The sequence below is a fragment of the Panthera uncia genome, assembly GCF_023721935.1.
Source record: "Panthera uncia isolate 11264 chromosome E2 unlocalized genomic scaffold, Puncia_PCG_1.0 HiC_scaffold_19, whole genome shotgun sequence".
Classification (NCBI taxonomy): Eukaryota; Metazoa; Chordata; class Mammalia; order Carnivora; family Felidae; genus Panthera; species Panthera uncia.
Window position 1 is genome coordinate 14981426 of NW_026057588.1, and position 25471 is coordinate 15006896.

The following is a 25471-nucleotide window of genomic DNA, read 5'->3' on the forward strand; positions in this document are numbered from 1 at the left end:
GCCTGACAAGGGCTCGATCTCATGAACCATGAGATCATGACCTGAGCTGAAATCAAGAGTCAGAGTTGGACACCCAACTGACCGAGCCACCCAGGTGCCTGAAGTGTTATTTCTTCATGTGGATTGAGTTATTGTGTAGTGACATTTTGGTTAAGCCTAAAGGACTTCTCCCCTTATAATTTTTCGTTAAAAACCAGAACTCCTGACTATTATGACAACTCTAGAGATTATATTTGCCCTGTTTCCCAGGTTTACTTTGGTTGCTTGTTATAGTTGTTGATATTTGTTCATTTACTGGCTTTTCTGAACTAATTTTGTAAAGTCTAAATTCATTGTTGTATGTGGCCATAGAAGTCTCTTGTTCTACTGGTGAACTAGTGATTCAATAGAAATTTTCTTTCCCTGGAACCAGAAATAATGCCCTAGTCTTTGCAGATGGTGTGTGTGTGTGTGTGTGTGTGTGTGTGTGTGTGTGTGTGTGTTGTGGCACACTTTTAACACTTAGGCATTTGGCAACTATGCCTTTATTTTCACTTCCTGGTTGGATAGAGCCTGAAGGTAAATCAGAGGTGAATCTTAGGGCCTTCTCTAGTAAACACTCATAAAGGGGCGCCTGGGTGGCTCAGTCGGTTAAGCGTCTGATTTCGGCTCAGGTCATGATCTCACAGTTTGTGGGTGTGAGCCCCACATCGGGCTCTGTGCTGACAGCTCAGAGCCTGGAGCCTGCTTTGGATTCTGTGTCTCCCTCTCTCTCTGCCCCTCCCCCACTCACGCTCTGTCTCTCAAAAATAAAGAAACATAATAAAAATTAAAAAAAAAACAAAACTCATAAAGATACAAGTAAAAATAATTTATTGAAGCTTTAGTTTTAGTGACAAAAGTATTTCAACATCTTAAATTATTATTATTATCCTATTATAGCCTATCATATAATGGAGGATACTTTAACTCTTACAAGGGATGAGTTTGCTCATTATCTACTGTTCTTTTTGTTTGTTTGTTTTATCTACTGTTCTGAAGTGATAGCCATGGTAAATTATTATATGAAAAAACTGAAATCATTTATAATAAAATAATGAAAACACAAAACTTTATGTATACTTTTGAATGTTTTCAAATACTTATATGAATCCTGGAGAACATTGTGGAAAGATGTTCATCATCTTGTTAACATTGGAATTGAGTTAGAGGATGAAGTGGAGGGGAAATACTGACTTTTCCATATATAATTAAACAGGGAAAGGTGAAGAAAACTGATTAAAAATGCCCAAAGGGAGAGGGAAAAATACAGCAACATTTTAAAAAGAGTATAAAAGTAGCAGTATAGGGGCACCTGGGTGGCTCAGTCATTTAAGCAGCTGACTTTATTTCAGCTCAGGTCATGATCTCAACGGTTCATGAGTTCAAGCCCCACATCAGACTCTGCGCTGACAGTGCTGAGCCTGCTTGGAATTCCCTCTCCTCTCTCTCTGCCGCTCCTCCTGCTTGCACGTGTGCTCTCTCTCTCTCAAATAAATAAACTTTAAAAAACATTTAAAATGTAGCAATATATCATGGTGACCAAGCTTGTGGACTCAGAAGCCAGTCTTTGTGGGTACAAATCCATTCTTTCCATTTGTTGTGTTACATGAGGCACATTCTTCTAATGCCTTTTCTGGTCTTATTTTATACATTTAAATAATAGGAGTAATTGTACCTCTCTCTCTCTCTCTCTCTCTCTCTCTCTCTGTATATATATATATATATATATATATACACACACACACATATATGTATATATAGAACATATATGTTCTCTCTCTCATATATATATATAATATATGTTTATTTATTTATTTAAGTGATCTCTACACCCAAAATGGGGCTCAAACTTATGACCCCGAGATCAGGAGTCACACACCCTTCTGACTGAGCTGGCCAGGTGCCCCTATATATATATTTTAGCATGGAATGGCATAGTCCTTTTTTTTACACTCCATGTAAAATCTGTACATGAGCCTGCTGTGTAGTAATAGCTTAACATTGCTTTTAAAAAAACTATTACTTTTGAATCCTTAGAAGAATGTTGAATTATTGAATGAAAAGAGAAAGACTCTAACATTGGAAAAGAAACTTCCAGCTACATGGTGTTTATAAGAGACAGCCAAAACAGATTCATACACGCTAAAAATAAAAAGATGTTTTAAAATGGTATCACAAGAAGGTGTTAACAAAATAGTTTCAAGTGTAGCAATAATATCAGACAAATAGGAAGCAAGGAATAATATTAAATAAGGAAAAGGGATTAAAATTCTGTATCACTATGTGGGAAGAAACTAAAATGAGTGGAACAAAAGTCAGGAATAAAAGAACAAGAAAGCAAAATAAATAGGATTTCTTGAATATGAAGGGAGCAGTGAGTTTAAATATTAAGCATACAAATATGTTAAATATAAATACCCTAATAGGAAAAAGCTACTTATTGTTGTACAATGTTAATTTTTTGGTTTTGATAATTATACCGAGATTCTATAAGATGTTAATATTTAGGGGAAGATGTTAACACACAGAAGGTCTCTATACTATTTTTGTGTCTTCTATGGTAGGTTGTGGTTAAAAAGTTAAGCACTTACAGAACCGAGGCAGATGGCTAATAAAGAAAACAGGACAGAATATTAGAATGAGTCTAATTACTCTGATCAGTGAAATATGAGAAGTTATTACTTTAAAATAACTTGGAAAATAAAAATGAACTTGTTGAAATTAAAAGCGTAATAAATGGGCTGGATGGAAGAATGAATACAGTTTATTTAAAAAATTTTTTTAAATGTTTATTTATTTTTGAGAGAGAGACAGAATGCAAGCGGGGGAAGGGCAGAGATAGAGGGAGACACAGAATCTGAAGCAGGCTCCAGTCTCTGAGCTGTCAACACAGAGCCCCACAAGGGATTTGAACCCATGGACTGCGAACCCATGGACTGCGAGATCATGACCTGAGCCTAGATCGTGACCTGAGCTGAAGTAAGCTGCTTAACAGACTGAGCCACCCAGGCTCCCCAAAATGAATACAGTTTATTTATTTATTTATTTATTTATTTTTTAACGTTTTTATTTATTTTTGAGACAGAGAGAGACAGAGCATGAACAGGGGAGGGGCAGAGAGAGAGAGGGAGACACAGAATCTGAAACAGGCTCCAGGCTCTGAGCTGTCAGCACAGAGCCTGACGCGGGGCTCGAACTCACGGACCGCGAGATCATGACCTGGGCCGAAGTCGGCAGCTTAACCGACTGAGCCACCCAGGCGCCCCATGAATACAGTTTAAATGCATATGTTGAACAGGAAGATAGATCTGAGGAATTTTTCTGGATTCAGTGCAATTGACAGCTCTGAAGCAACAAATGAAGGGCATGGAGGATTCTGAAGGTCTACTATGTTCTCATCTTAGAGAAATTCCAGAAGGAAAGAGCAGCCAACACAAGGGGAGGAAAACACAGAAGCCTATTCTTCATCCCCCGCCCCCCACCTCTGTCCCCAGCTACAGACAAATGGGAGTCCACTAGTCCAAGGGGCCACAAATGGTCCTGGGTGGTCATGTTGGCAGCTGTGGTAGAAACAGACACCCTAATAGGTGGCTTCTGGGAAAGAATATTTGACCAGACAGTCTCACGGTGCCTATGAAAAGTCAAAATGCACAGACTCTTTGGTGAGCAATTCCAACCTAAAGCAAAAGTCACATCACATAAATGGAAAAAGGTAACACTTTAAAAATACTCATTACAGGGGCGCCTGGGTGGCTCAGTCAGTTGAGCGGCCGACTTCGGCTCAGGTCATGATCTCGCGATCCATGAGTTCGAGCCCCGCGTTGGGCTCTGTGCTGACAGCTCAGAGCCTGGAGCCTGTTTCAGATTCTGTGTCTCCCTCTCTCTGACCCTCCCCTGTTCATGCTCTGTCTCTCTCTGTCTCAAAAATAAATAAACGTTTAAAAAAATTAAAAAAACTCATTACAGTGTTGCAATGAAATCAAAACACTGAAAATAATTTAAATATCCACCAGTAGGGAATGGGTAAATAACCATGGTTCATCTTTACTGTGAAACTAACCAGTTTAAAACAAATTTTTTAATGTTTATGAGAGAGAGAAAGCGCATGCAGGTGGGGGAGGGGCAGAGAGAGGGGGAGACACAGAATCTGAAGCAGGCTCCAGGCTCCTGAGCTGTCAGCACAGAGCCCCACACGGGCTCAAATTCACAAACTGCAAGATCATGACCTGAGACCAAGACGGATGCTTAACCAACTGAACCACCCAGGCGCCCCCAAACTAACCAGCTTAAAAAAAAAATGAAATACTTGTATGTACCGAGATGGAAAAATTCTCAAGAAATAATGTTAACTAACCAAAACAAGTACAAAACAGTATGTGTAATTTATTTAAGCAAAGCAAAACTACATGTTTCTTTTATTTATTTATTTATTTATTTATTTATTTAATTCCTTTATTTATTTTAGAGAGCGAGAGTGTGGGAGCAGAGGAGTGGGGCGGAGGGAGGGAGAGAGAGAGAGAGAGAGAGAGAGAGAGAGAGAGAGAGAGAGAATCTTAAGCAGGCCTCACACTCAACACAGAGCCTGACATAGAGCTCAATCCCACAACCCTGGGATCATGACCTGAGCCAAAATCAAGAGTCAGGCGCTCAACCACCTGAGCCACCCAGGCCACCCCCAAAACTACCTATTTCTACATGTTTTATACTCAATATAAATAAGTTCAACTCTTAAAAATGTACACACTAGTAACAATTACTTAGAAAATGTAGTATATAATCACAATATAAACTATTATACAAATAAGACCTTAGACAGGTCTAAAAATAAGTCTTGGAATAAAGCCTGAGAGAAGTCTAAAAAGAATAATGGTAGATCTGTATAAATAAAAGTATAAAATTTTACTGAAGGACATAAAAGACCTGAATATAGGGAAAGAGATACCACAATTCTAGATAGGTAGGTTTAGTGTTAAAATGTCAGTTCTTTCTAAGGTAATCTTTAAATTCTAGGCCATCACAATCAGAATGCCGGCATCAAAAAAATAGAATTCACTAGCTCATACCAGTTCTCAGTTGGAAGACAAAATGGGCCCGAAGAGCCAGAAAAGTTTTGGAAGGTAATTACATTAACGGAAAGACTTGCCCTATCAGGAGCCAGATATTCCATAAAGCTTCAGAGTGGTATTGGGATAGGAACACAAATGTAAAGAGAGCCGGAAAGAATGGCTGTTCTGTAAATGGTGTGTGGACAGTTGTTTTATCTGGGGAAAAAAAGTTACATCTCTACCTCACACTGTGCTCACTTCAGCAGCACATAACTCAAATTGGAATGACAGGCTCCGTAGCTCAGGAGTGAGAGCACTGGTCTCATAAAATTGGAATGACCGAGATTAGCATGGCCCCTGCTCAAGGATGACACCCAATTTTATCTCTACCTCACATGGTACCCCAAAATCAACTCCAAAAGAAATTTAAGAATCAGAACTCTAACATAATTAGAAGAAAATAAAGGGTTTTTAAAAAAATTTTATTTAATGTTTATTTTTGAGAGAGAGGGAGATACAGAATCTGAAGCAGGCCCCAGGCTCTGAGCTGTCAGCACAGAGACCGACAGGGGGCTAGAACTCATGAACCGGGAGGGGCTCATGACCATGAGCCACCCAGGCGCCCCTAAAGGTGTTTGTTTTTTTTTAAACGAAAGATGAAAATACCTTTGCATGTAAGAAACGAAATTCAGAATCCATGAAGGAAGAGAATGATAAATATAACAGCAAAAACTGAATATTTTAAAAGTTCAAAGACGCCACCCCTTCCACCCAAGATGTGTAAATTGAGATTAAAACCTCTGGGACCAATTCCAATCCAGTCAAGGGAGGAGAGACTGGGGACTAATATCCCCCTCAGATCCCCGTAGAAGAGAGAGGTGTGCCTAGTACAGAGTGGGAAACCTGACTAGGCAAAGGTATGGTGTAAAATAAAGATAGCGGAATAAAGACACCGCCTTAGTTGGCGCATATCCCACCCTTCCGTGCTCTCCCCTCCCCAGCTCCTACCAGGCTCCAATTCTGCCCTCTTCCCAGGTATCTCATATTTAAAACCTTCCGGAAAAGACAATGATTCTTCAGTCACAGCCTGGGGATCCTGCGTGGGCAAAGGTGTGGAGAAGCCCGTCCCCCCTCCTCCCCTCCTACCCCACAACAGGTACCCCGGACCTGCCCCCTCTTCCAAAATCCCAAATGCCCTCTGAGAAGCGAGCGAAACAGCCAATCTAGCTGGGACAAGGGACAGCACGCGACAAATACTAGCGGTAATCAGGGGCAGACGAGTGAGATTAGCGCAGTGATTTAGGAAATAGTCCCGAGACTAGAGGAAACTCCACTGCGGAAATCGGCACATTGGGACCTCATAGGGAGATGAGCCAGTAACAGAAAAATTCTCGGAGAAAGGATCTAATTAAGATTTGAAAGGCCCTTGGTTCCCAAAGCAACGCTTCAGCGTCCTTTGGTGCGGTGGATTCCCTCCCAGGGACCTTTTGCTGTTGCAAGGACCTGCCCCCACCGGTCACTCACAGCCTGATTGGCCCGGCTTCGCAGGCCTCCCCTTAGCGCCTTTGCTGTTGGAAGGTCCAGCCTTAGGAGCGCTGGTCTGTCAATCATGGTCTCTTTCCGTCCTCCTGTCCCTCAAAACCACAGTCGAAGTGCATGGCACTGTCTGGACTTGAACGCAAATGCCCAGATCAGAACCAGAGAGCCAGTCTGCATGATATTGTTACCTCTTTTTGGAAAACAGTCGCGGAGCAGAATAGGGCTCTGAATTCTGTGGGTGGAGATTGGAGTCGAGTGGCTCGCGGGTTCCAGGGGAGGCCAGGAAACAAACGCAAGAAGGCCACAGACCCTTTGAAATGGAAATTTTAAACTGTTCCCTCCAAAGAGAGTTCCAGATACCTACATAAAGAGGAGTTTGCTGAAATTAAACCCGTTGGTCACTGCTTCCTGTAAGCGAAGCGCTGCGCCCAGAACTGAGGCAAACTGGAGAACATTAAAATGGCTGCAAACCCTGGGATTTTACTGACAAGTTATTTGCATCAAATGCAAAGCCCTGCTACCTGCCCCCTCTGTACTCTGATTGCTGGTTGGAAACCTGCAACTTGCCCCTGGATTTGGTTTTTGCAAAGAAGGGGCCCTTCACCGCAAGCGTCTGATTTTATTCATTAATATCTTCTCTGTCCATTTCCTTTATTATTTATGATTTATTAGCCAATTGGTAGAGACCTGCCGTGTACAAAGTCGAGCCTCGGAGTTTACGGGTCGTAACAAGGCCAGAGGATCTCCTGCGCCGAGTGCAAATCTCCGAGAAGATGAAGCCAAAAGCGCGAAACATGATTGCAAGCCGAGATGCTGCGCCCAGGGCAAGCGTTCTTGCCCAGGGTCCCGCAAGAAACTTTTGTTATTGTTTGTAGGTGGGTGGCCGCAAACGCTTTTTATTTGTCAAGAAGAGGAGAACCCCTCTTCCCTTGCACATCCATTGGCTAAGGACTCTATGTTTGAGATACCTTCATTCTTCCCTTCTTCGGTGTGGCCTTGAAACCGAGTACAGTGTATTAACATTTAATCGGGTTTCCCTTTGACCACCGTTTCCGAAAGCCCGTCCCCACGCGAAGGCACAGGCGAGCGCGGGGCCGGAAGAAGCCGTACTGGCGCTGAGCGTTGTTGCACATTTTTGCGTTGTCCCGGCAAGAGACCGCCCGACGAGGGACGCAGCCACCCTGAAGTCCTCCGGGTGCGTAGTGCGTGCCTGGGATTTCAGCAGTCGCGAGGGTGCCAAATCCCAGAGGTAAACCTTCAGCTCTGCCTGCTCTAACTGGATTTGGGCGCCGTCGCAGGGACTGCTCCACATGGTTTCCCGACCACCGACTGGCAGGGTCTTGATATTAAAGGTAAAAGCGAGCATTTTTCAGTCCACCCGGGTAAAACACCCTTTTATTTTTCGGCAGGTGTTTTTTGCAGGACGCCCTTCAGGAACAGTTGGCCAGTGGGTTCAAGTTTATTAAATAAATTCCTGGTTTAGAATGTATTGATACTATAGCGCCCAACCTTTAAAAAAATTCCATTCTCGTTAGCTCTATTATTTAGTGGAATGTCTGTGATAAGGACAGCCAGTTATAGCGGCTTGGGGGATTTTATGTTAAAACCAACTCTTAGTTTTGGGGCGCCGGGGTGGCTCCTTCGGTTAAGCGTCCAACTTTGGCTCAGGTCATGATCTCGAGGTTTTGTGAGTTCGAGCCCCGCGTCCAGCTCTGTGCTGACAGCTCAAAGCCTGGAGCCTGCTTCCGATTCTGTGTCTCCCGGATTCTGTGTCTCCCCGTCTCTCGGCCCCTCCCCTGCTCGTTCTCTGTCTCTCTCTGTCTCTCAATAATAAATAAATGTTAAAAGAATTTTTTTAAACCCAACTTTTAGTTTTGATTGTCCTAGGCTTCATAACATTTATTTTGAGAAATTGCTGTGAAAGGCACAGCAAGTTACTTTGGAATTTTGTTTGTTTGTTTTAAGGGAAAATAAGTTACTGATTTTAATATTTTAGTAATAATTCCCCAATTTCTTTAAAATCTTATTTTTTGGGGAAGAGATATATAGAGAGTGGTTTTTGTAAAAGGAACAGCTAGTTAAGGAGGTTTAGAGATTTTTGTTTTGTTTAAAAAACAAAAACAAAAACCCCTGGTTTGACTCTTTTAGTAATAGGTAATAGCACTACCTTCCCAAATTGACCTTCCCACTACCTTCCTTTAAAATATTACTCAGGGGCGCCTGGGTGGCGCAGTCGGTTAAGCGTCCGACTTCAGCCAGGTCACGATCTCGCGGTCCGTGAGTTCGAGCCCCGCATCAGGCTCTGGGCTGATGGCTCGGAGCCTGGAGCCTGTTTCCGATTCTGTGTCTCCCTCTCTCTCTGCCCCTCCCCCGTTCATGCTCTGTCTCTCTCTGTCCCAAAAAAAAATAAATAAAAAACGTTGAAAAAAAAATAAAAAAAAAAATAAAATAAAATATTACTCAGTGGATCTCTTATTTTGGTAGGATTTATTTCATGACTTTGGGTGAGAGACCTCATATAGGCTTAGGTCCCTATGCCAAATGAAATTTTTTCCTTGGGAATATTGCATTTTCTTCTTTGACCATGCATCAATTTAGAAATGTGTTTACTGAGTTTTCATTTTCTCCTTTTTCTTCTGCCTTGTCTAGCTCACAAAGCAAATACTAACCAAAAAGAATAACTTGATGGATTTGGAGAGATATTTTGATTGTACTTATCACTATGTGAGGTTGATTTTTACTCATTGAGCATCGGGCACAGTCCTGGGAGGCCAACAGCCTCATTCAGATCACATATCCAGCCTTTATTACCTGTCTGACCTTGAACCTACCAATGAACCTCTCTGTGGCTTTGATTTGTCATAGGGAAAATGGTAGCATTCAGAGTGACTGGCTGCCAGGTTCACATTGATGATCCAGGGGAAGTGCCTGCTCCTTGCTGCCCCAACCTTTGCCCTGTTAATTGAAGAAATACTGCTATAAACACTTCCTGGAGGTGCATTTACTCTCCTAATGGCTTATGGAGAAACCCCTTCACATTTTCAGTTGCTTCCTCTGCTTTTTGTCATTCTTAACCCACCTCACTTGACCTCGTGTGATCTTAATTGTGTGTGTTTGCACTGATAGAATTTTGGCTTACCTTTCTCTTCAAAGCCTGATTGCCCACCTCCTACCTCTGCCAGAATGTGGAATTTCTCAGGACCCACTTGCAGCCCATCCCTAGAGTCTTGTATGACTCTTCCCCCATCCCCATCACTGCAACTTTATTGATTTAATATTTCATGGTGGGCATCCCTTCCTGACTTTGTATTATGTTAAATTATATTGAGTTTCTGTGCTGTGTTACAGTTCATGGAGGCAGGTGGTCCTGGGTAAGATTTTGCCTTCTGCTCCTGAAGGAGGGTCACAAGAGTTGTTGAGAGAGATGGGAAGACACTGGACTGATATTTATTTATTTAAATTCCAGTTAGTTAACATATAGTGTAGTTGGTTTCAGGAATAGAACCCAGGGACTCATCACTAGTATATAACACCCAGGGCTCATCCCAAAAAGTGCCCTCCTTAATGCCCATCACCCATTTAGCCCATCCTCCCACCAGCCTCCCCTCCAGCAACCCTCAGTGTGTTCTCTGTATTTAAGAGTCTCTTATGGTTTGCCTTCTTCTCTGTTTTTATCTTATTTTTCCTTCCTTCCCCTATGTTCATCTATTGTGTTTCTTAAATTCCACATATGAGTGAAATCATCTGATATTTGTCTTTCTCTGATTGACTTATTTCGCTTAGCATAATACACTCTAGTTCCATCCACATTATTGCAAATGGCAAGATTTCATTCTTTTTGATGACTGAGTGGTATTCCATTCTATATATATACATCTTCTTTATCCATTCATCAGTCGATGGACATTTGGGCTCTTTCCATAGTTTAGCTATTTTTGATAGTGCTGCTATAAACATTGGGGTGTATATGCCCCTTTGAATAAGCATTTTTGTATCCTTTGAATAAATACCTAGTAATGCAATTGCTGGATCGTAGGGTAGTTCTATTTTTACATTTTTGAGGAACCTCCATATTGTTTTCTAGAGTGGCTGCATCAGTTTGCCTTCCTACCAGCAGTGCAAAAGAGATCCTTTTTCTGCATTGTCACCAACATCTGTTGTTGTCTGAGTTGTTAATGTTAGCCATTCTGACAGGTGTGAGGTGGTATCTCATTGTGGTTTTGATTTGTATTTCTCTGATGATGAGTGATGTTGAACATCTTTTCATGTGTCCATAAGTCATCTGGTTATCTTCTTTGGAAAAGTGTTTATTTGTGTCCTCTGCCCATTTCTTCACTGGATTGTTTGTTTTTGGGGTGTTGACTTTGGTAAGTTATTTATAGATTTTGGATAACCCTTTATCCGATATATCATTTGCTAATATCTTCTCCCATTCCGTCAGTTGGCTTTTGGTTTTGTTGTTTACTTTGCAGTGCAGAAGCTTTTTATCTTGATGAGGTCCCAATAGTTCTTTGCTTTTGTTTCCCTTGCCTCTGGAGACATGCCTTGTAAGAAGTTGCTGCAGCTGAGGTCAAAGAGGTTGTTGCCTGTTTTCTCCTCTAGGATTTTGATGGTTTCCTGTCTTACATTTAGGTTTTTCATTCATTTTGAATTTGTTTTTGTGCATTGTGTAAGAAAGTGGTCCAGTTTCATTCTTCTCTATGTCACCATCCAGTTGTCCCAGCACCATTTGCTGAAGAGACTGTCTTTTTTCCATTGGATACTCTTTCCTGCTTTGTCAAAGATTAGTTGGCCATACACGTTTGTGGGCCCATTTCTGGGTTCTGTATTCTGCTCCATAGATCTATGTGTCTGTTTTTGTGCCAGTACCATCCTGTCTTGATGATTATAGCTTTGTAGTACAGCTTTAAAGTGCAGAATGTGATGCCTCCAGCTTTGGTTTTCTTTTTACTTTGGCTATTCGGGGTCTTTCCTGGTTCCATACTAATTTTAGGATTGTTTGTTCTGGCTCTGTAAAGAATCCTAGTATTATTTTTTAAATTTTTAAAATGTTTATTTATTTTTGAGAGAGAGAGACAGAGCGTGAACAGGGGGAGGAGCAGTGAGATAAGGAGGCAGAATCAGAAGCAGGCTCCAGGCTCTGAGCTGTCAGCACAGAGCTGGATGCGAGGCTCAAACTCACAAACTGTGAGATCATGACCTGAGCTGAAGTTGGACGCTTAACCGACTAAGCCACCCCACCTAGGTGCCCTTTGAATGCTAGTATTACTTTGATAGGGATTGCATTAAATGTGTAGATTGCTTTGGATAATATAGACATTTTAACAATATTTGTTCTTCCAGTCCATGAGCATGGGATGCTTTTTCCATTTTTTTGTGTTTTCTTTCATAAGCTTTCTATAGTTTTCAGCGTACAGATCTTTTACCTCATTGGTTAGGTTTATTCCTAGGTATCTTATGATTTTTGGTACATTTGTAAATGGGATTGATTCCTCAATTTCCCTTCCTGTTGCTTCATTATTGGTGTATAGAAATGAATCTGGTTTTTGTACATTGATATTATATCCTGTGACTTTGCTGAATTTATGTATCAGTTCTAGCAGTTTTTTGGTGGAGTGTTTCAGGTTTTCCATGTAGAGTATCATGTGATCTGCAAAGAGTGGAAGTTTGACTTATTTGCCAATTTGTATGCCTTGTATTTCTTTTTGTTGTCTGATTGCTGAGATTAGGACTTCCAGTACTATGTTGAACTAAGTGGTGAGAGTGGACATCCCTGTCGTGTTCTTGACCTTAGGGGGAAAGCTCTCAGTTTTTCCCCATTGAGGATGATATTAGTCGTGGGCCTTTCATATATGACTTTTATGATGTTGATGTATGTTCCTTCTATCCCTACCTTCTTGAGGGTTTTTATCAAGAAAGGATGCTGTATTTTGTCAAATACTTTTTCTGCATCTATTGAAAGGATCATATGGTTCTTATCCTTTCTTTTATTAATGTAGTTTATCATATTGATTGATTTGTGAATATTGAACCAGCCCTGCAGCCCAGGGCATGATCAGGATCCCACTTAATCATGGTGAATAATTATTTTAATGTACTGTTGAATTCAATTTGCTAGTATCTTGTTGAGAATTTTGCATCCAGGTTCATCAGGGACTATAATTCTCCTTTTTGGTGGGGTCTTTGATTTTTGAATCAAGATAATTCTGGCTTCATAGTATGAGTTTGGAAGCTTTCCATCCATTTTTTTTTTTTTTAGAACAGTTTGAGAAGAAGAGGTATTAACTCTTCTTTAAATATCTGGTAGAATCCCCCTGGGAAGCCATCTGGCCCAGGACTCCTATTTGCTGGGAGATTTTTGATAACTGATTCAATTTTTTTGTTGGTTATGGGCCTGTTCACATTTTCTATTTCTTCCTGTTTGTGTTTTGGTAGTGTGTGAGTTTCTAGGAATTGTCTATTTCTTCCAGATTGTCCAGTTTGTTGGCATATAATTTTTCATACAATTGTTTCTGTTTTTGTGGTGTTGGTTGTGATCTCTTTCATTGTGATTTTTATCTATTTGGGACCTCTCTTTTCTTTTTGAGAAGTCTGGCTAGGGGGTTATCATTTTATTTATTCTTTCAAAAAACCAGCATTTAGTTTCATTGATCTGTGGTATTTTTTGTTTGTTTGTTTCTATATTGTTTATTTTTTGCTCTAATCTTTATCATTTCCCTTCTTCTGCTGGCCTTGGGCTTTATTTGCTGCTCCTTTTCTAGCTCCTTTAAGTGTAAGGTTAGGTTGTGTATTTGGAACCTTTCTTGCTTCATGAGATAGACCTGAGTTGCAATGTACTTTCCTCTTAGGACTGTCTTTGCTGCATCCTAAAGGGTTTGGACTGTCATGTTTTCATCTTCTTTTGCTTCCATGTGTTTTTAAATTTCTTCCTTAATTTCCTGGCTAACCCATTCATTCTTTAGTAGGATGTTCTTTAACCTCCATGTATTTGGGGGCCTTCCAAATTTTTTTGTGTAATTGATTTCAAGTTTCATAGTGTTGTGATCTGAAAATGTGCATGATATGATCTCGATCTTTTTGTACCTGTTGAGGGCTGATTTGTGACCCAGTATGTGATCTGCTCTGGAGAATAATCCATATACACTCAAGAAGAATGTGTATACTACTGCTTTAGGATGAAATATTCTGAATATATCTGTTAAGTCCATCTAGTCCAGTGTGTCATTCAAAGCCATTGTTTCCTTGTTGATTTTCTGCTTAGATGATCTGTCCGTTGTTGTAAGTGGGGTATTAAAGTCTTCTACTATTATGGTATTATTTTCAATGAGTTTCTTTGTGATTAATTGATTTATATATTGGGTTCTTCCAAGTTGGGAGCATAAATATTTACAATTGTTAGCTCTTCTGGATGGATAGACCACTTAATTATGATATAATGCCCTTCTTCATCTCTTGTCACAGCCTTTGTTTTAAAGTCTAGTTTGTCTGATATAAATATAGCTACTCCATCTGTCTTTTGACCTCCATTACCATGATAGATGGTTCTCCATCTCCTCACTTTCAATCTGCAGGTGCCCTTAGGTCTAAAACAAGTCTCTTATAGGTGGCATATAAATGAATCTTACTTTTTATCCATTCTGATACCCTATGTCTTTTTTTTAACGTTTATTTATTTTTGAGAGAGAGGCAGAGTGTGAGTGGGGGAGGGGCAGTGAGAGAGAGGGAGACAGAATCTGAAGTAGGCTCCAGGCTCCAAGCTGTCAGCACAGAGCCCGACGCAGGGCTCAAATTCACACACTGCAAGATCAGGACCTGAGCCAAAGTCAGCAGCTCAACCAATTGAGCCACCCAGGTGCCTCCCACCACCCCCCCCACCCCGGTCTTTCAATTGGAGCATTTAGTCCATTTACATTCAGAGTGGTTATTGACAGATATGAATTTAGTGCCATTGTGTTACCCGTGGAGTTGGTGTTTGAGGTGGCATTCTCTGGTCCTTTGTATTCTTTCATTGCCTTAGTCTTCTTTTTTTTCCTCCACTCAGTCCCCCTTAAAATTTCTTACAGGGCTGACTTAATGGTCACTAATTACTTTAGTTTTTGTTTGTCGGGGAAAGTCTATATCTCTCCTTCTATTCTGAACGATAGCCTTGCTGGATAAAGTGGTCTTGGCTACATATTTTTCGTATTCAGCACATTGAGTCTTTCCTGCCACTTCCTTCTGGCCTGCCAGGTTTTCAGTGGACAGGTCTGCTGCTACCCTTATGTGTCTACCCTTCTAGGTTAAGGACCTTTTGTCCCTAGCTGCTTTCAGAATTCTCTCTTTATGTTTGTATTTTGAGGGGAGTTGATTTTGAAGAGAGTTCTCTGTGCCTCTTGGACTTGAATGACTGTTTCTTTCCCCAGATTAGGGAAGTTCTCTGCTATAATTTGCTCCAATAAACCTTCTCCCCCCATTTCCTGCCCTTCTTCTGGAATTCCTATGATACAGATGTTATTTTGTTTCATGGAATCACTTACTCTAAGTCTCCCCTCATGATCTAATAATCTGCTTTCCCTCTTTTTTTCAGCTTCATTATTTTCCATAATTTTATCTTATTTCACACATTCCCTCCTCTGTTTCTTCAGTCCTCGTTGTCAACTGTGTCCAGTTTATTTTGCATCGCAGTTATAGCATTTTTTAATTCATTCTGACTAGTTCTTAGGTCTTTGATCTCTGCATCACGGGTGTCTTCTATGCTTTTTCCAAGCCCAGCTAGTAGTGTTAGGACTATTGTTCTAAATTCTTGTTCAGATATATTGCTTATATCTGCTTTGAGCAAGTCCCTGGCTGTGATTTCTTCTTGACTTTTCTTCTGGGGAGAATTCCTCCCTTTTGTCATTTTGGCTAAGTTTCTGTCTTTTGCATATTTTAAAGGTTTGTTATGTGTCCTGCACCTGAGAGTACTACTATATTAAAAAGCGGTCATACACTGTCCAGGGCCTGGCACTTCAAGAAGTTTCTGGTGTATGTTGCATGCACTCTGCTGTTGCATTTTTGGCCTCTCTTTCCCACTGGCCAGTCAGTCCCCTGCAGAACTCCTCCTTGCTTGTAGTGATGGAATGTTTGGACCTTCAAGCAGGTGTGCTTTGATTTGTTTGTTGAAATAACCCTGGAAACAAAGGAAAAAGGGGGGCAGGGAGCCTGATCCCATATAAAGAGAAAAATGAAAGGGGAGAAAAGAAGACCAAACAGAGAAGCAAAAAACTATAAAACTGATTCCAAAAAAACAGAAAGGGAAAAAAAAGTACAAGAAAAGAAAAAGAAGGAAAAATAAAAGAATAAAAAAGACTGATTCCCCCCCCCCAAAAAGAGAAAAGAAAAATGAAAAAAAAGAAAAAAACAGATAAGAAACTATGAGCCTGAAACCAAAAGAAAAAAAGGAGGAGGAGAGAAAAAAAGAGTTGTCTTTTGGCGCATGTGGAGTGCTGGCTGTGATGGTCTGTAGGAGAGGCTGCCTGTGTTGGCTCAGAGTCAGTCTTGCCCCAGTAAATAAACAGTTGCCAGGCACAGAGTGGCAGGGTTTGGTGTTAAGCGATCCCACCTCCACTGGGGGCTTCTGTGTTGCTCTCTGAGGTCCCACAGTGTTGATTTTGGGGGGCGGAAATGGCACCACCAAATGTCTCGTCCCTGCCCAGGGATCTCAACCCCTGCTTATTCATACAGCCCTAACGGAATAGCGAGGGCAGTTAGCTTGCCCTGCACCACAGTTCTCCTGCATTTTTTTATTTGGTGTGTGGCTGGGATTCAAAACCCAAAGTGTTTTTTAAAAACTTTTAATGTTTATTTATTTATTTTGAGAGGGGGGTGCAGGCAGAAAGAGAGAGAGAGGGAGGGAGGGAGGGAGAATCCCAAGCAGGTTCTGCACTGTTGTGTAGAGCCCGACACAGGGCTCGATCCCATGAACCATGAGATCATGACCTGAGCCAAAACCAAGATCTGGAGGCTTAACTGACTGAGCCACCCAGGCACCACCAAAACCCAAAGTCTTAAAGGACCCAGCAAGGCACGGATCTGCTCCCCTTATCTGGAGTAGAGCCTCTCCACCCTGCTCATGAAAGGCCTTTGGCTGGCACCTCCAGGGTCTCTTGTCCTTGGGGAAGCAATATATCCTTTTCCAGAAATACTCCAGGAAGGGGACTGTTCTCTCCCAGTGCACCCTGGAGATCTCTACACCACACTATGCACTGTGGGGGCAGCTCCCTCCTCCCCAGGAGCACCCGCCACAGCTCTGCTCTGGAGAAGGTCATGCACTTTCAAAACCCCAGAGTTTGAGCTCCAAAAGCTGTTTGTAAAAAAGATCTGGGACACTCAGTACTTCTTTCTCCCCAGTCTGTGGTCCAGAAAAGTTTGCCTGTTGTGCTAACTTGATGCCACAGTAACTCAACTCTTTCTCTCTTTTTTGACTTTTCATGGAAAGGGTTCCTTCCCCCTCTGTGGCACTGCCATTTTTTTCTCCCAGTTCACATCCACGCACTTCACATCTGCCAAGCTGTCTCCCTCCAACTGTGGAGATCTTTCTGCCACTTTCCGTTCGATTTCTTGGGTGTTCCAAGTGATCTGACCTCAATAGAGCTGTGTTTGAGAGACAAGGAAAGCGTAGAGTGCCCCTGCTACTCCGCCATGTCAACTCCTTGGACTAATAGTTCTTTAAAGGTTCCTCTAAGAAGGAAGAGACTGAACCTTCTCAAGCAAATCTTGTTTGTTATTCTTTCAGGTCTGAATTTTGGGCAAATCTTGCAGAGATTGAAGAGGTAAGGCTAAGCTTTCAACATTCACACCAAGAAAGGCCCAGGAGATGACTTGGGCTGTAGTTTGGGGTGGCAAAATGGTAGATGAGTGGACAACAGGAGGATTTAAACATAACCCAGAGGGAGAAGGGGAAATGCCCTTCAGAAATCAGGGCAAAATTCCAAAGTATCTCTTTCCCCATGGTATTGCTGAGATGTGGGTTTCCCTCCCAGCTCCACCCTTGCAGTGCCAGTGAGGGATAGGAGAGCTGTGGGGTGAGAGTTTGATCCCTCTGTTCAAATGCACACCTAGATGCATGTGTGGCACCTCCTGGTGTGCTGCCCCAGTGGATAAGTTCAGTTGCCTCATCAGGCACAGCATATATTTATTTCAGTTGAGACATCCAATTTATATGGCACCTGGTGATTTGGTTTTGATCTCATGTCATGGTGATAATCGAGACAATGACCCTACCAGTTTAAAATTCTTCAGCTTGTGGGTAGGTGAGTGGGAGATAGTTTTTATGTCTTAGTCACCTGTGATAGTTGTTATTTTTTACACAAACTATTGAGAATGTTTTTATAACTATAGATAATAAAGAAAACACTAATCATGTTAAAATTCTCCCATTTTTTGGTCCAGAGCTGGGACTGGACCCCTCATCAGTGAGGAGCCCTGAAAGTTGGAGTAAAAAAGCAAGTGTTCCTTTAAACCTCTCATCTGTCTTTCTCTCCCAATGCCTTCTTTAATTTTATTCACATCATTTTAAGGGGTTATATTTGGCTTGTTTAGATTCCAGGATAGAAAATGTCCCAGCTGAAGACTTCATTTTTTTTAAGTTTATTTATTTATTTTGAGAGAAAGAGAGCAGGGGAGGGCCAGAGAGATAGGGAGAGAGAAAATCCCAAGTATTCGTAGTGGAGAGCCATAATGGGGCTTGAACTCATGAATTGAGATCATGACCAGAGCCAAAATCAAGAGTCAGACGCTCAACAGACTGAGCCACCCAGGCACCTCTGAAGACCTCAGATTCTAACCATATTACAAGAGTTGTCTGGTTTTGTTTTGTTTTGTTTTGTTTTATTGTTATTGCTGGGTTCCCATTGTGGGTATGCCATGAAGGAGCAATACAGATTCCTTGAGTAGTTTCCAGATCTGTAGGCCTCTTCTGTTCTCAGGAGCAGTTCTATCAGAGTAGGAAAACCTGATCTTGGATATTTAGTTTCAATCTTTTGTGAGAAGTTATAAAGATAATTTTCCACCTCTAGCTGTAAAGTGCTCTTGGTGCATAGGAAATTAAGTCCTTCAGGGGGATTAAAATCTCATCTGGGTTACCCTAATTCCAAAAGTTTCGGTTGTTAGAATTTTCTTGAATTTTCATGAAAAAGTATTTCATATTTCCCATGAAGATTCATTCTCCTTAGCAGTGAATTTTGAACTTTGTTTTCTTAAACATCCAAATTAGGTTTTCCCCTAGTTTTTCTGTTACTGATTTCTAACTCAACATTAGCGGTAACTTAGTCAAAAGGGCACAGTGCAGAGATAACAGTAGAAGGCACCTTCAACCCCACTGGGGAAGTGAGATTCCTGCTCCAAACAGAAACATTCTCACAATCTCAGCTTATTGGTTTGGAGCTTCAATTCTCTTATAATTTGTACTTTAATGGAATTGGAGGGGGACGGTGTGGAGAAGTGGGACTCTGTTTTTAGCCAGATAGTTTTGATGCTGTGTATGTGTATATTATTTGTCCTAAGTATTTCTTATTTCAATTATAATTTTTTTCTGTGAGCTGTCATTGATATAATAGTATTTTTAAAAAAGTTTTGTAAAACTAGGTAGTTTCGTATGTCAGCCTAGCACCCATTGGTGTCACCCATGCTAACCCTGCTGCTATGCATAAATGAGGCATGTCCACACCTGAATCGCCAGTGTCCCTCAGTGCCAGCAAGTGAAGCTGCTTACCAGGGGTGTCTCTGTCACTTCCCTCCACCCACCTCTCCTATGTCCCTATGACCCTACCCTGCTAGAGACCATTTCTCTCCAGAACAGTGCTTTTAAATAGATATATAATGCAAGCTTCATATGTATTTTTAAATTTTCTAGTAGCTACTTTTGGGAGAGTAAGAAGAAACTGGTGAAATTAATTTTAACATCTGAATAACCCAATATTTCCAAAATAGTATGGTCTCAGCATTTAATTGACATAAAACTTATTAATGAGTTGACTTTTTTTTTGAGATTTTATTCTTAAGTAACACGCAACGTGGGCTCAGACTCACAACTCCAAGATCAAGAGTTGCACACTCCACAGACTGAGCCAGCCACGTGCCCCTTAATTAGCATCCTTTTGTGTCTTCAACATCTGGAGTGTATTTTGTACCTATACCATTTCTCAATTCAGCCTAGCCATGTTCAAGTGCTCAGTAGCCACGTGTGATGAGTGGCTACATTATTGGACAGCACAGCTCTAGAGAATGATTCTATGTACACACTCCACCTCTCTTGCAGTGTCCGTTATTCTCATGGACCTCTACATCCCTGGAGTCTGTGAGCAACATCCCTGTTGCTCCCTCTTTTCTCTCTTTTCATTTGTCGTGTTTCTTTTCTGATCTGGAGACTCATTTCCAGTTCCTTAACATTTTGGCCTGATTTATTCTGTCTTGCTTTTCTTTGAGGGTCATAGTTTTTTCCTGTAACCCTCATTTCAGCCTTTTCCCATAGGAGGTGACATGCTTTTTTGTCTTGGTTGGGTATTTATTTGCAGTTACTTACTAATGATTATTTCCTTTGCCCCATTAGTTGAGTTAGACACTTTCCCCATTTTTTTTCAATATATGAAGTTTATTGTCAAATTGGTTTCCATACAACACCCAGCGCTCATCCCAAAAGGTGCCCTCCTCAATACCCATCCCCCACCCTCCCCTCCCTCCCACCCCCCCATCAACCCTCAGTTTGTTCTCAGTTTTTAAGAGTCTCTTATGCTTTGGCTCTCTCCCACTCTAACCTCCTTTTTTTTTTTTTTTTCCTTCCCCTCCCCCATGGGTTTCTGTTAAGTTTCTCAGGATCCACATAAGAGTGAACACATATGGTATCTGTCTTTCTCTGTATGGCTTATTTCACTTAGCATCACACTCTCCAGTTCCATCCACGTTGCTACAAAGGGCCATATTTCATTCTTTCTCATTGCCACATAGTACTCCATTGTGTATATAAACCACAATTTCTTTATCCATTCATCAGTTGATGGACATTTAGGCTCTTTCCATAATTTGGTTATTGTTGAGAGTGCTGCTATAAACATTGGGGTACAAGTGCCCCTATGCATCAGTACTCCTGTATCCCCTGGGTAAATTCCTAGCAGTGCTACTGCTGGGTCATAGGGTAGGTCTATTTTTAATTTTTTGAGGAACCTCCACACTGTTTTTCAGAGTGGCTGCACCAATTTGCATTCCCACCAACAGTGCAAGAGGGTTCCCATTTCCCCATTTTTTTTAATGTATTTTTCTTGACAGATCTCCAAATTAGCGTTAAACTGGACAACTGGAATGCATAAATTTAGAGGTGTGTAGCACCCCTTATGTTTTTGCCTTGATTAAAAAAATTTTCTTTAATGTTTATTTATTTTTGAGAGAGAGAGAGACAGAGAGACACAGAGTGTGAGCAGGGGAGAGGCAGAGAGAGAGAGGGAGACACAGAATCTGAAGCAGGTTCCAGGCTCTGAGCTGTCAGCACAGAGCCCAACATGGGGCTTGAACTCACAAGCCGTGAGATCATGACCTGAGCCGAAGTCAGATGCTTAACCGACTGAGCCACCCAGGCGCCCCTGCCTTGATTTTTAAAATATCATATGTAGCTATATATAATTTAGGATGTATAAGACCTCACTCTTAAGTACTGCTTTGCCTCGTTGAGTATTTTTGATAATCATTTTTATATCTTTTCTATGTATTTTAGGATTTCCATTAAACTGATATGAAATTTTGTGTTCTTTTATATGAAAAAGAAAAATTTATTTTTAAAAATTTCTACGTGAGTGTTATTTTTACCTAAGAAAGTCCATAAATACCATAAAACGGGCATATCAATGATGTTCTTTCCTGTGCTGTGATGGGATGTTATCAGCAAACAGAGTGTCAGATCTCAATGAGAGAGGGTGGAAAGTAGGATTTCTCAGAGCACCAGGGTCACAGGTTTTGGGGAAGGTTTCCATAGGTACATTGCTTGGGCCTGTCACTCTACCTGACAGAGCACTCCCTCCATGGTACCTTTTATTGTAGGCATGATGCTGTAAATGCTCTTTCAGCGTCTTGAAGGTTTTTACATTTGAGGAGTTTACAGAGAAGCCCCTCCACGTAGTCTTTAAGTCCCTTCTGTTGCTTCTTTGCTCTTTAGTACCTCCTCGTGACCTGGTGTTAGACTAGATCTATTTTTTTTTTAATGTTTATTTATTTATTTTTGAAAGAGAGAGAGAGAGCAGTAGCGGGGATGGGGCAGACAGAGATAGAAAGAGGGAGATACAGAATCCGAAGCAGGCTGCAGGCTCTGAGCTGTCAGCATAGATCCAGATTTGGGGCTCAAACTCACAAACCGTGAGATCATGACCTGAGCTGAAGTCGGACACTTAACCGACCAACTGAGCCACTCAGGTGCCCCTAGTGTTAGACTAGATCTTAGTATGGTCCTTGGACCAGCAACATCAGTGTCACCTGGAAACATGTTAGAAAAGCAGATTTTTAGGCCCCACACAGACCAGTGAATTAGAAACTCTGGGTGAGGCCCAGCAATCTGTTGTTTAACAAGCCCTCCGAGTGGATCTGTTGCACCAACATTTGAGAAGCACTATAATTAGATGATGTTTGAGTTCATGCTAACTTAGTACTAGTCACATGTGTCTGCTCACTGCTTGGCCCTTGCACAGGCATCTGGATCCTCTTGGAATCACTACTCCCCAGTGCCTTCTCCCGGACTTTGTAGTCCCTCTTACTTGAAGTCTGTCTTCCGCAGTCTCTGCACTTCCTGGCTTTAGTTTCTAGTGAGGTCTGTGGTATGTATATCCATGTTTATGACATTGTAGAAGTAGCCCGGGCTGGAATTGGCCTCTACTGCTGCAGGCAGTAGTGGTGTTCAGAAGGGAGGTGAGAAGCTGTGTTTGTGTGTGTCTCACAAAATAGACTGATGCTCTCTAACCGCTTTGTTTTTACTTCATCTTCTGTTGACTTCACAGTGTGAGTGCAGTTTGTGTGAACATCTCTACTGGTTTATGCATCTCTATGGTGCATAAATATAAGTATTTATGAACATATAAAGCCTGCATATGTGGATAAACTCTCCTTACATATAATTTATTTATCCATCATTACACATCTGTGGTGTCTAGCTGATTCCTCTGTCTTATTTTCTGCCACTGTAGCCACCTCTACTTGAATGTATATGAAATATCTTATTATAAAAATATACAAATTCTGTGTTTACTTTGTGTTTTTTCTCTCACTGTGGAGCCTCCTCCCCACTGGGGAGTCACTGTGGCACCAGCAGGTCTCCAGGCCCTTTGGGAGGCCCTGGCTCCTCCCTGACTTCTGCTCTAACTGCCTTCTCTGGCCAACTCTGTTGGAGCAGAAGGTGTTGCCTGCTAGCCTGTGGCTGCAGGGACATAGCAGAGGTGTGGGCAGCCATCTCTTACCCTCGAACCCCAGAGTTCCCACATGAGTATTTTACTGGTGTGTCTTTCCGAGGACAGGATTGTGCACATTTTCCTCATCTCGCTCTTTCTTTTTAAGAGTTTATTTATTTTGAGAGAGACGGAGATGGTACAAATGGGGGAGGGGCAGAGAAAGAGAATCCCAAGCAGGCTCCTCACCATCAATGCAGAGCCTGACATAGGGCTTGAACCCATGAAGAAGCTGTGAGGTCATGCCCTGAGCTGAAACCAAGAGTTGGACATTTAACCCACTGAGCCACTCAGGTGCCCCCCTCATCTCACTCTTGAGGGCTGTTTCCTCTACTTATTTATTTACCCCATTTGCCCATCATGTGCTGATGTCACTCATGCTGCCCTCCCATCTGTGCATAGGATGGGAAAGGCTCTACACTTGACTCTTTCGTGTTTTGTTTTTTTTTTAAACAATCTAATATCAACCCCTGAATATACCTTCCAGGGGTAACTGTCATCTTCCACATCTAGTATGATCCTTTGTGTACCCCCCTCCCCAAGGACTGTCTCTGTAATGACTTTATGCACAAACTGCACTTCTGCCTCCTACATTCCCATAAGTGCCCCCACCCACCCTCATCTGATTATTTCTTCACTCCCTCATATCCTTGTTTTCCTGTTCATTTTCTGACCTAAGAGGTGATTGCTAGCTCCTTAGTTTTCTGCCTCTGCCTTAATGTCTAAGTCATAGATTACTTTCAGGCTAAAAACTTCCCTCTAACCATCATTTTTACTCATGATCATTCACTGGAAATTAATTTTTAATGATTTGACTTTTTGGTGATTTAGACTCACCCACACCCCCTCACTGTCCAGTTATGGAGTTTTGTCCTTCCCTTTTTGTGATCAGTTTTATTTAAACTTTCTGAGTTTATTCCAACTAGAAATTCCTCCTATAGTGCTTTTGGGGAGGCACTGTTTTTAAGATCTCTGGGTGCCAAAGTAGCCTTATTCTAGTATTTTCACCATTGTTTCTTCCAGTGATTTAATAGATTGCAGGTCAATTTCTTCTTTGTCATCAGTGACACAGTAGTTTGTCTGGCTTTTAATTTCAAAGAATATTTCTTCAATTTTTTTCTTCTTAATTGATTTTCCTAGATGGGCATGACTAGTTTTTTTTTCCTCCACTGTGTTTATAATTTAAATGGATTTTCACATCTCTGAGCCTCAGAGTGCAATTAGGAGTATGGGAAATAGGACTCCTCAAAGCACAGAGATTAAATCTCAAAGCTCTGAGATTTATTAAGGAAACTCAGGTTCAAGATAAAGGGGTCCTGCAAACTGAGGGTTGATGGGGGGTGGGAGGGAGGGGAGGGTGGGCGATGGATATTGAGGAGGGCACCTTTTGGGATGAGCACTGGGTGTTGTATGGAAACCAATTTGACAATAAATTTCATATATTGAAAAAAATAAAAATAATTTAAAAAAAAGATAAAGGGGTTCTGCACCTTAATTCCAACTGTGGGTTTCCCCCCCCCCCCCTCCCCCCCCCCCCCCCCCCCCACACACATTCAAGCAAGTCTCAGACACCAGCTGGGTGTCCTACATTTCAACTGCATTCTGACATTACCTTCCTGGAGACAGTATCACATGGCACAGGTGAAGGGCTCAGTCCTACAAGACTCCCTCCCATCCCCCCATTTAAGATGCCAATTACAAGTCCATGTTGTCACCTGGGCTTTGACCAACTGGCTATAGATTGGAGGCTCCCACAACTCCCTCTTCAGGTTTATTTAATTTGATAGAAGGCTCACAGATTTCAGAGAAACATTTTACTTACTGGATTACCAGTTCATTATAGAAGGATATAGCTCAAGAACAGCTAGATGGAACAGCCATAGGGCAAGGTATGGATAAGGGTCACAGAGCTTTCATGCTCTGAGTGACCACTCTTCCTGAATCTCCACCAACCTGGAAGCTCTCTGAACTCCGTCTTTTTGGGTTTTTATGAAGGCTTTTTGGGTTTTTGCACAGGCAGGCATGATTGATTAAGTCATTGGCCACTGGCGATTGAGTCAACCTCCAACCCCTTTCCCCTCCCCGAAGGAGAGAAAGGGGTATGAGTAAGTTTGCAGAGTCACATCATCACCTGACCTGCTTTTTTTTTTTTTTTAATGTTTATTTCTTTTGACAGAGAGAGAGAGAAGAGAGAGCAGTGTTCATCTGATCAGGGGAGGGGCAGAGAGAGGAAGAGATAATCCCAAACAGGCTCCACACTGTCATCGCAGAGCCCAACAGGGGGGTTCAAACTCATGCATCGTGAGATCATGACCTGAGTAAAATCAAGAGTCAGATCCTTAACTGACAGAGCCACCCAAGTGCCCCTCACCTGACCTGCTGTGTTATATTATGTTTGACTTATTACAGGTAGCCTATCAGCCTAGGTTT

The 25471-nt window shown here is 41.7% G+C and overlaps 1 protein-coding gene across 1 annotated transcript in view; it reads left to right on the forward strand.

Moving 5' to 3' along the window:
- LOC125916003 (zinc finger protein 383-like) overlaps positions 1-25471 on the forward strand; it is a 100602-nt gene that overhangs the window by 47817 nt on the left and 27314 nt on the right.